The sequence below is a fragment of the Triturus cristatus genome, chromosome 9 (genome assembly GCF_964204655.1).
Source record: "Triturus cristatus chromosome 9, aTriCri1.1, whole genome shotgun sequence".
Taxonomy (NCBI): Eukaryota; Metazoa; Chordata; class Amphibia; order Caudata; family Salamandridae; genus Triturus; species Triturus cristatus.
In genome coordinates, this window is record NC_140592.1 from 1,088,144,815 (window position 1) to 1,088,156,879 (window position 12,065).

A 12,065-nucleotide genomic window follows, 5' to 3' on the forward strand; every position below is an offset into this window, starting at 1 on the left:
CTCTCCTCCTACATTTCAGCATCTGTGGCTAGGAGCATGCCCACTTCGGACCTTTCTAAGTGGGGCTTTAACCGGTTGACATGCAGGACCCTCAAGGGGTTCCTGGGAGACCTCAAGTCCACCAAGTAGGTGACATCGCTCTTTTTCTCCACAACCTCAAATGGTCCAGTCCACCTGTCCTTGAGCGCACAAGGTTCTACAGGGGCCATGACCCAAACTTTCTGACCAGGTTGAAGCTCAACCAGAGTGGCATTCTGGTCGTACCACCGCTTCATCTCTTCCTGGCTGGCCTCCAGATTTGCCTGAGCAAGATCTCTGAAGCGCCAAGTCTGGTTCCTAAAGGCCAGCATGTAACTGTATACATCCTGGGGAGGTTTCCTGGGAGATTGCTCCCCAGCCTTCTTTGACCAGACTCAAAGGCCCTCTTACCGGGTGTCCATACAAAAGCTCAAAGGGACTGAACCCAAGAGACTTTTGTGGCACCTCACGGTAAGCAAACAGCAGACATGGTAAGAGGACGTCCCATTTACGCCTCATTGGTTCTTCAAGACCCATAATCATGCCTTTTAGGGTCCGGTTGAATCTCTCAACCAGCCCATTACCTTGAGGGTGGTAAGGAGTGGTAAACTTGTAGGTTACCCCACACTCCTTCCACAGAGACTTCAAATAATTAGAAATGAAGTTAGTGCCCCGGTCTGACACCACCTCTCTGGGGAACCCCATGCGGGAGAAAACACCCATCAGTGCCCGTCCCACCATGGGGGACGTCACTGTGCAGAGAGGGATGGTTTCTGGGTACCGGGTGGCATGGTCCACCAAGACCAGGATAAACCTGTTGCCCATGGCTGTCTTGGGGTCCAGTGGCCCCACAATGTCAATCCCCACTCGCTCAGAGGGGGTACTGACTACGGGAAAAGGTTGGAGGGGCGCCTTCTGCTTCCGCCCACTTTTCCCACCTGCCTGGCAAGTTTGGCAGGTCCAACAATGGATGTCTGAATCCCTTCTCATCTGGGGCCAATAAAAATGGGTGACAAGCCTGTCATAGGTCTTGTCCTGCCCCAGATGTCCAGCTAACGGAACGTCATGTGCCAACCCCAGTAGGAAGGCTCTGAAGCGCTGGGGTACCACCAGCACACGGGCAGACCCAGGCTCAGCAGCCTTAGGCTCGCTATACAGGAGGTCGTTCTCCCAGTAAATCCAATGTGATCCTGACTGATCACCTGTCGTTTGGGCTGAGGCCTGCTGCCTCATACGCACAAGAGAAGGGCACACTTTCTGTTCAGCACAAAATTCCTCCCTGGAGGGACCACCATCCTGCTGCCAATGGGTCAGCTCGGGCAGGTCTCCCAGTTCAGCCACTTGTTCCCCTGTGGGTTCCAGGGCAACCCCCGCAGGGTCGGCTCCCTCCTGGACCGTGGGAACGATGAGGGACGGTTTCCCGCGCCCCCTGCCTCTTCTCTTCACGGTTGGGTCCTGGGCCATACTTTCAGGCTCCAGGACCCCATCTACACCCTTACTAGCTGACATGGACCGGGTGGTCACACACACCCACTCCGGCAGACCCAACATTTCCAGATGCGCTTTTCGCTCCACCTTAGCCCAAGGGGAGTCCTCCAAATCATTGCCCAGGAGACAATCAACAGGCATGGCGGGCCTCACAGCAACCTGAAGAGTACCTGAGATCCCCCCCACTCAAAAGGAACTTGAGCTACCTCACACTTACTCTGTGAGTTGTCAGCAGCTACAACGGGGTAGAATGCATGAGGGACCACCTGCTCTCTGGACACCAAGTGACACTTGACAGCTGTCACACTTGCTCCGGTGTCTCTGAGAGCCTCCACCCTATGGCCATTAATGGTCACCCACTGCCTATATTTCTTAGTGTTACTAGGCAGAGGGCTTGGAGGGACCATTTCCACATCTCCTAAAGAGACCAGGGACATTTCTGCTGGACCCCACCCACCGGGGGCACCCATCTCGCTCCCTCCCAGGGCTACATTCGCTACCTGACGGGGGGGGTGCACGCAGCGGTGCATTTGAATCCTTTATGGGACACTGGGGATCATAATAACGGTGTCCCACCTGCTTACAAACGTAGCAGGTCATTGGGCCCCTGGGAACAGGTTTACCTGTCGGGACCTCTGGCTTCTTTACAGGGGGAGGCTGGGAACCCTTCCCTTGGTTCCCTTGGGGATTACTTTGGGGCCCTTTCTGAAACTCCCTCTGTTTACCCCTGTCCCCCTACTCTTCTGCTGGGGACCCTGCCCACCTTTGGCTGAGTCTCCCACTGGACCCTTGTGGACCCTGGTACTGACCCAGCGGTCCGCCTCCTCAGAAAGTTTTCTAGGGTTAGATATCTTGCTATCAATAAGGTGCTGGCGTAACTCTGGAAAACAGTTATTAGACAAGTGCTCCCATGCAAACAAATCATAAAGAGCATCATTACTATCCACCTTGCTACCCTTTACCCAACCATCCATGGCTCTGCAAAAAAAGGACACATATTCAACCCACGTAGTACCAGGCAACTTCTTACATTCTCTAAAGGCTTGTCGGTACTTTTCTGGAGTTAAGCCATACCTTAACATTAAAGCATCTTTCATATGAGTATAAGACATCCTTTCCTCAGCAGGCATGTCCAACAAGGTATCTCTCCCTTCATTGACAAAGCGACCCCACAACCTCGCTCCCCAATCTTTCTCAGGGACCCGGTGGGCCAACAATGCTAACTCATATGCTTTGAACCATTGACCAATATTCTCATTTCTACTGTAATCTTTGATCACATCTTTGGGAAAATAAAACCTACTTTCTGCAGGCACAGATGGAGTGCTGCCACCAGAGGGATTCAACTCTAAACTCTTAGTTTTAAGCTCCATCTCCCTCACCATCTTCTCACGTTCAAACGCTAATTTCTCTCTTTCTTAATCTAATCTTTTGCTCTCCATTTCAGCTTTTCTCTTGCTTCTTGCATTCTCTAACTCCAACTGCCCTCCTAATTTAAGTTTTGCCATCTCTAACTTGTACTCCCTCTCCTTCTCCCTGTCTTCCAACTCTTCAGGAGAAAGGCTCTTAGAGGAAACACTGCTGCCGGGAGATGCCACGTGCCCATCCATGGCCTCTTCCTCTTCCTCTTCCGGTACCACCCCCGGATCAGAGGGATTTCTGGCCTCTAACCAGGCCTTCAGCGCTTTACGGAAGTCCTCTGCCACTCTGAGCCCTGTGGTAGGAACTTTAAACTGCTTGCAAAATTGCTCTAGCTCCTTTTTCTTGTACTTCTTTATCAATTTTTTATCAAATTCCTCCACAACAATAACAGCAGGGGTAGCAGCTCCGACATCCTCCATGGTCAAAACTGGCAGTGTTTAAAAAATAAGCTCCAGGAAAGCGGAGAACAAAAATAGAAGATCCTACCGAAACAGATTGTGGCTGCGCTATGGTCTGCTTTCACTATTTAGCGTACACTAATCACTGCACATGAGTCATAAATGCAAAGTTCAATCCCACCGCTGACCACCAATGTTAGAACTGGCGGTCTCTAGTTGGCAGAGGTATACACCTCTGACAAATAGGGACCCACCTTCTCTAGTCAGGGCAAGGGGATTACACACTCAGATAACCCCTGCTCACCCCCTTGGTAGCTTGGCAGAGCAGACAGGCTTATCTCAGAGGCAGTGTGTTAAGCAGTTATGACCACATACAGTAATAAAGTGAATACACTACAAATGGACACAACACAGGAGTTATTATAAAAATAGTATTTTTATATAAGGCTTAGCACAAGACCAAATAACGACAAAAATATACCACAATCTTAATAAATACTCTTTGGAAGGAAAAATAATAGTTCAGGTAAAGTTTCTTCTTAGGAAATAGTTCTTTAGCAACAAAAGTAAGTATTCTTCTGAAAACACAGTTCTTGGCAACAATGTGACCCCCACAGGAGTCACACGACGTCGAGTTTACGATATTCCCAAGGTTCGGCATCGACCGCGAGGAGCGCTACGTCGAGCCTGGAGTTGCAACAGAACCCACAAACACAGTACCTTTGGAAATGAAGAAAACGAGGATCCACAGCGTCGAGATGTCGGCGTTGAGGTCGGCGTCGATCGTGCCTCGGATTCGGGTCAATCCGCAGTGGTGTTGAGAGGTGTCGGGCCGGAGCAGCGCTCACGGCGTCGAGAAGGGCGTCGTGTCGATGCGATCAGCAGCGGCGTCGAGACGGGGTCGCTTGGAGCTGGAGCCGAACTCACTACTCACTGGCGTTGATACCGGCGTCAAGACGGGGTCACTTGGAGCTGGAGCCGAACTCACTACTCACTGGCGTAGCTACTGGCGTCGATCGGGCCCGGCGGCCGGCGTCGAAGGCTCGGAACACTGGAGCCGTTACTCACGATGTCGAGCTGGATTCGGCGGCGTCGGCGACGTCGAGACTGCAGATTTCCCCTGTGCACTGGAAATAACACTTTCCAGCAACCAGCAATTCAGTAGAGGGTGAAGTCCTTTGGCCCTGTGACTTCAACAGGAGGCTGGCACTCTTCCAGCCCTTGGAGATTTTCTTGCAAGCTTGAGAGTACACACCAAGTTCCTCTCTCCTTGTCCCTTGGCAAAAATAAAGAAGCAGCTTCAGGTTCCCCCCAGCAAACAGCACACTGGCAGAGGGGGAGGCAAGTCCTTGGATCAGCAGGCTTCTTGTCCTTGGTAGAGGTTTCCTTGTCAGAAGTGATCTAAGTTCTTTGGTTCAGGGGTCCTTCTTTTATACCCCTTTTCTGCTTTGTTCCCTTTGTCCAATCAGGGAAATTCCCCCCATCCTAGGTTTGTTGTGGGTGTTGCCAGGCCAAGGCACCTGGCCTATTCACTGAGCAGGGCAGGGTCATCAGCCGCCCAGCAGGAGGTGGAGCCAGTATTGTCACTGGCAGGGGCAGGGCTATCAGTCGCCCAGCAGGAGGTGGAGCCAGCATTGTGTCAGGCAGGGCAGGCTATCAGGGACTACTCTTCCCCCACTCTAAGTGTAGATGCCTCATTCACCCCACACTGACTCATTCAGACCTCTGGAGCCACCCAGCCCCTGACACACACACCAAACCAGCAGAGACAGGTGGATAGTTGGACAAGAAAATAGCCACTTTCTAAAAGGGCTATTTTCAAACACAGAATGTAAAAACCATCCATCCTAAAGGGTGTGTTATTAAATTCTGAGTTCAGGGATACTAAACTCGACCTGCTACCATGCTCCCTGAGTCAGATAGATTATAATGGAGTTAATAATCAGTCTGCTCATTCTGGCCTAAGGGAGGCAGGTAGCCCTTCAATAGTGAAAAACGAAAATGGCTGTGATTCACTATTAGGTCATGCCACACATATCAGGGCATGACCTACCTTTTACCAACAATGCACCCAGCCCTAGGGCCTACCATAGAGGTGTCTGAAATGTGGCAAAGTGAAGGTTTTAGAGACTGGCAAGTAGGTTTCCTTGCCAAGTCGACATGGCAGTCAGGGACTGCATGCAGGCTCTGCTGTGGAAGGCCTGGGACACATTTTATAAGCTGCTTCTGTGGGTGGCACAACCAGTGCTGCAAGCCCACCAGCAGCAGTTAACTTACATGCCCTTGGCACACACGGTGCACTAGACTAGGGTCTGAACAGTAAGCCAACCAAGCCAATCATGGTAACACCAATCAATGTATCAATTTAACATAGGGAGCACTTGCACTGTGGCACTGATCAGCAGTGGCACAGTGCCCAAAGCAATATTCCAGCAAAAACATTGTAAACACAGGAGGCCAACAGAAGAAAATGGAGGAGAGACTCATGCTAATGATGCCAGGTCTAACAAGGGGCTTAGTGAAGGTGATGTGGGTCGCATTCCACGAGAGCCAGAGATTCGAGAAGGAGAGTTTGGTGATGTGAAAGAGGTGCTTTAGGTCCAGAATGGACTTGTGGATGCTCAGAGTTAATTTGGTGGCTCTGCGGTGGAGATTATCAATATCTCTAAGAGAGGTAGGTTCTGGCAGGCAGGGGGCCAGTTGCATGGGAGCAGTTCTGATAGAATGCGCTGGTAGCCTAGAGGTGGAAAATAAATAAATATATAATAAATAAATATATAAAATGTTAAATGTATTGAGACACACAATATACAATACATTATATAAAAAAATAAAGCCAAATATTTGAAAATAGTATAATGACTCAATTTTTTTATTTCAGAAAAGATTACATTAAGCATAAATCAAATTCTCTAGCTACATGATTACATTTTTATAAACTGTAAGCACATAAAAACATAATTAAACATCATTTAGAAACATTAAGGGGCTTGGCGGATTAACAGAACACAGGAAAAAAGAACTGCAATTGCAATCAACAACAGATATGTAAGCATAACATGCAATCTAATTGTTGTAATGTTCTATGTAGATTATCAATGCTACAGTAAAAAAAATAGTTTATATAAGTAGATTATTAAAATATTTCCAGACAGAATGTCAGAAAGACCAAGATATTTCACTACACAGAAAGGGAACTAATTACTCTTGCAAATGGGCTGTACGTACGTAAGAAAGCACAGGCAGTGAAAAGTTTGATTCGAAATCTACAAAATACAACTCTAATGTATGTTATGGGAGGGCAACTATGATAAATTATGTTTTTATTAACATGGGAGAACCAAACCACCTCCAAATGTCACTGAAATCAAAGCAAGGCATATACTTTAAGATTTAAAACAAGCAAGCAGTAGTTCCCAAAAGCCCAATACTAAAATGCTAAAAGATTTAGAACCTGATTTAGATCTTGGTGGTACTCTCGCCATCCTTCCATGGCTGCAGTTTCAAGTACTTCATCGAGTTGACTGCCCGCCATATGTAGATATCTGCTCGCTGAACCACCCCTGTGGTGGTCTCCTTTGCTGACTAAGTACTCCTTCGCCTTCAGGCTGGCGGTATTGCACTGAGCCTATTTAGATGTTCCTGTTGTGCTGGTGGTGTCCCAGCAGCAGTTTTGTGACAGAGTGAGTCCCTGGTGGAGTAGAGACTAGTAAATATAACTTATTTATGTGTCTATACAAATATGTGTCATGCTTGCATCAAAAACATATGTAGGCAAAGTGTAATGGCCCTTTGTGTTGCATATTGCATATTGCATGTCACACACACAACATACACACACTTTTGAATGCACACACATGGACACTACAAGCTCAATACCCAGAACCACCACAACAAACATTGTTTTTTCGAAGTGTCATTACAGGTGTGTTTAATTAACCTTGATAATTAGAAAAATGAACTCTACTACATAACATCTAAGAAAATTGTTGCATGTAAGTTCAATGAAAAATACACAAGGCTACAGCAATTGTCAACACACGATTCATAGTAGGGCAATTGTACATGTAGCTTACCTTAGATCCCAGGCACCAACAGAGTGATTTGTCATCGTAGTAGAGTTGGAGCAGCAAAGTAGGGACCTGGACGATGGGCTTCAAGACGGAAACAAAATTTGGAAACAGTAAAAACAGAAGTTTTTACCTCATTTCCTTTGATTCAGCCAACTCAAAGTAGAAGGTATTCCTGCCACAGTTTGCTCGATGTAAAGGCACATTGAGTCCTGCCCACAGTTGCTTCTGCCTATGATGCCATCAACGAGGATGTAGGCTCCTGACGGAGGTGGCGGGACTCTGGCAGTCTTTCACCCACCGACCTGCCAACATTTAAATAGGGCAGGGGAACCATCCATCAAAATCTAAATCAGGCCCATATTCCCTAAAGTACATGAACACATGACAGAACAGCTATCAGCTATGCTCACTTTAAAACGCTCAAAAACACAAACTAAAAAAGCCACCAGTGAAACTCCTGCTGCCCATAGAAGATACGAAGACATCCAAATGCATGAGCACTTAACTACCACACATAATAATGAGCCTTTCCTCCTACATGACAACCTAAATAATGTAAAACACATTATTATATTTGCCACAACAGGCAATTTAAAAAGCTTAAGCCAATTCAAATGATGGATAGTGGATGGTGCATTTAAAATGTGCCCTAAACCATTCAGAGACATTACACCATGCATGGTGAATATCAAAACACCATTATACCTCTTAAATATGCCGTCTTACATAATAAACAAAGTAGCACTTAGTAAAAACTCCCAAACCACGTTGAAATTGAAGCAAACAACTACACCCCACATAAAAAATTAATGCTGATTGATTGAATCAACTTTTAACAAAACATGATACAAACAATACTTACACTCTACCCGGACACTGCCATTCAAGGTTGTTGCTACCACTTTAAACAAAGTATTTTTTGTTTTATTTCAAAGGTAAACTGGCTGCTAGTTGCATATTCTGTACTGTGTGCCGATTGTTGGAGATTTCTTCAATGCGTTGATTAAAGTGGTAGTGACAACCTTGAATGGAAGTGTCTGGGTAGAGTGTAAGTATTGTTTGTATCCTGTCTTGTTAAACGTTGATTCAATCAATCAGCATTATTATTTTATAGCACTAGCTTATGTGTCTATAACATAGGTAGCTAACCACTACAACACACTTATATAAAGCTCATTTTACCAATATAACAAACACAAACTAATGCCCTCATTTCGATGCCGTCTGTGGTGGTCCACCTGACATCCAGGCTTTTGGTCTGACCTCCGGATTACAATACCAGTGGTAGCAGTGCAGCGGTTGGGGGGAAAGACCGCCTCCTCTGACAGGCTCAAGGAGCCCATCAGGTTAGTGGTCGGAATCCTATCCCTACAATGGAGGCGATGCCGGCACAGGCACCGCCATAGGGATTAGCATGTCCCTTTCTGACTGCCTTTTCATGGTCTCACTGCCATGAAAAGGCAGATGTAAATGGACGTAGGGGCCCCCAAGCAGTGCCCTGTCACCCAATGGCCACTGCTCAGTGATCTGGGGGTGGACACATGTGGTGTCCCTCCCATATCCATGCACTGTGTGCCAGGCACCTCATGACAAATAGTCGTGAACATCAAAAGGTTCCAACCACAGAATATTAAACAAGTGATCATCTTTATCAGTGACATCTACAGTATTTTGTTATATATATAAAGTTTTGTGGCTTTTCCTGACGAAGACGTCTTTCACGCCGAAATGCGCATCGAAGATTTATTGTTCTGCCACCTTATTGTTTTTTTATATTGTATTTTATTGTAATGAAATTTTAGACTTGCAACAAATGATAAAAACTGTATCTTGATTAATAAAATTGTGTTTTTAAATTCAGTATTGTAACATTAAATGTTAGCTACTAGAATAAATTTTGCATTTTTGTACTGGTTTGTCGTTACACTATTTTTATTTTTAAGACACACAAAATGAGGAATATTATATAAAAACATTGCCTAGGAATTTATCTTTCATTGTGTATTACCATGTCCTAGGAATTGTATTTTCAATTTACCAGGGGGTCCTTGTTACTCGCATAAGCCTTTACTCTAGCCACAAATAGCTGTAGAAGTTTGACAACCCTTCTGTTCAGGCATGTGTGTACTGGGTTGAGGCCTTGCATAAGTGCTAGTCTACAAGTTTTTATTACGGCTTGAATAAAGGAGCCCCTCAGTAATTTTCTTCTTTCAAGAAGCAATGCCAGGCAGACACAAATGATATCAACATTATCTCCTTTCCCTTCCCACAAAGCCTGCAGTTGTTACCTTCTCTTATTCTGGACCATCGAGGGAACTGATCCAGAGTTGGCTGGGCCCCAATACATAGGTGTGTAAATGCTAGCTTCAAATGAAATGGATATCCATGGTCAGAATAAGGCTGAGGATTTAAAACTTTAAAAGAATTGATGACTTCTCAGAGATACGCTTTCTTCACCAAGCATGCTTTATCCTCTTTAAATTCTTTAGCTGAGACTTGAGGTTTCCATAGATTTCCTACGTAGAGAGAATGAATTGCATCTTATAGTTAGAAATTTAGCCCCGCTTTTGAGATGAAAATATTTATTTCCCGCTATACCCGCTCTGATATTGTGTTGATTTCAGACCAAAATCAATGACTCATCTTGAGGAAAGCAATTTTAATAGCCCAGCTGTGTTTCATAAGACCAAACTCAAGAAGCAGCTGGGCCTGCATAATGTGATTAGGAACTTTGAATGTTAACCAACAGGTCTTGGCAGTTAATAGGTCTAAGTGTTTTGCCATCTTTTCTTCCACAATTTGAGAGCTGTATGCTATACTGGGTAAGATCTTCACTGCCATCACCTGTATGGGTCTGAAAATGGGGCTGTGCAGAATTTATGCAAGCTGCTGCATTCCTGATTTTATGTAGGTGACCTGTCTTCAACATCATGGACTCCCTGTGCGGAATAAAGGAGCCTTTAGAATCAAATACTACTGTGAGATATTTGTATTGCTAGATACACACAAGTCACAAACTGCCACTTGTCCAAAGCACCAGGTGTTTTGAATTTCTTCACAAATTTAACTACTTTGGTTTTTGTAAGATTTTGTTCTGTTGCCATAGGTGGTGGTGAGACTGTTAAAAATGTGCGGCAGCCCTGCGGGTGTCTGGCTCAGTAGAGGCAAATTGTTGGCATACAAAAAGTGTGTTATAAGAAGACCACCAAGTTTTGGCGGGTGAGAATTTAAGGAATTTAAAACATACGACAAGTGTGAGATATTAATGTTGAACAGCAGTGGAGTGCGAACACACCCTTTCTTCAAACCCATTGTGTATATCTTCCATGAGAGTTCAGTGTAGTCAAAAAGAAAATAGCCCCAGCACACATTTGAAATAACAGGATGACAGCTTTCACAATCGTATGTCACAAAGTACAGGAAATTTTGAAGTCTATTTTCTATAGTTCTTTTATTCTTCTTTTTTTTGGGCTCCTTGGATTTCAGTATTCTACTACAGGTTACAAGTCACACAGGTAATAAGCCAACACGTGTTTCATCACCAGAAAGGGGATTACCCAGTGACTTTTTCAAGGCTAAATAAAACGTAAAACGCATAATCAGTAAGCACGTTAATTGCGAAAAACATAATAAGATAGAATAATACAAAACTCTGACCAAAGAACCAGAATATTAGACAAAGTGCGTAAAACCGAAAAGACCAAAGGCAAAAAGTGAAAGGTAAAGCAACCTGACACTATCAGTAGAGTGACAACATATACAATGTGACGTGATAAGGGTTTGTGTGTAAGTGAGAATCACATCATACTGTGTGTATACAGTCCCAATCTCCTTATGCAACTTCAATTTTACTAAAAGCAGACCGTGAAGAACAACTCGTGATTGAAAAAGGTTCATGCATGAATAGAGTAAGCGTGCCAAAGGACAAACCTCCTGCGTTCAGTGTAAAATTCTTTCTAAAAGAGTAAACAAGGAAAAGCAGCATTGAAAGAACATCGCTAAGGGAATTCATACTGCAAGTTATTATCAATAAAACAAATTAGTAATAGTGAATTTTTGTAAAAATACATACTTTAGGTGTGGTGATAATTCCAACCCACACGCTCTTAGGGTAAATAGTTAGGCCTCAGAATCATAATCCAGAACCCCAATCTGGTCTGGTGTCTGTCAAGATAAGAAAAGTAGTGGAAAAGGGATCTTAATACTGTAGGTAAATATAACCTGGTTCGAGTAAAATAAAGATCCCTGTCATTATTTAAATTGTTGGAGCAAAATCCTAATATAAACTAAAAACCAAGTTAGGTGTAGAAAAGGGAAAAAGGATAAAAGTGGAAGATAAGGGACCTCAACCGGAAAAAGCGCAATCATTAGAAACCCATAATCGAAGAGTGAGAAGACATGTAGCAGTATAACGCCTGAGACAAGGACGGGTAGTGAATGTGTGGCATCCGAGACCAAAATGCCATCCCTCCCCTCAGTAATGATCTAATATATGAAGGGAACGCGTTAACATTGGTAAGAATATCGTCTGGTGCACAAATAAAATCTTATCAGGGCTGATATTACGAACAATCCCCTTAATTAAGAGTAAGAAAGACACGCTAAGTGCAGCCTAAAATAAAAATGCAGTCTGTCCGAAAATTGAGGGGAAAAAAAGGGTGGGGGA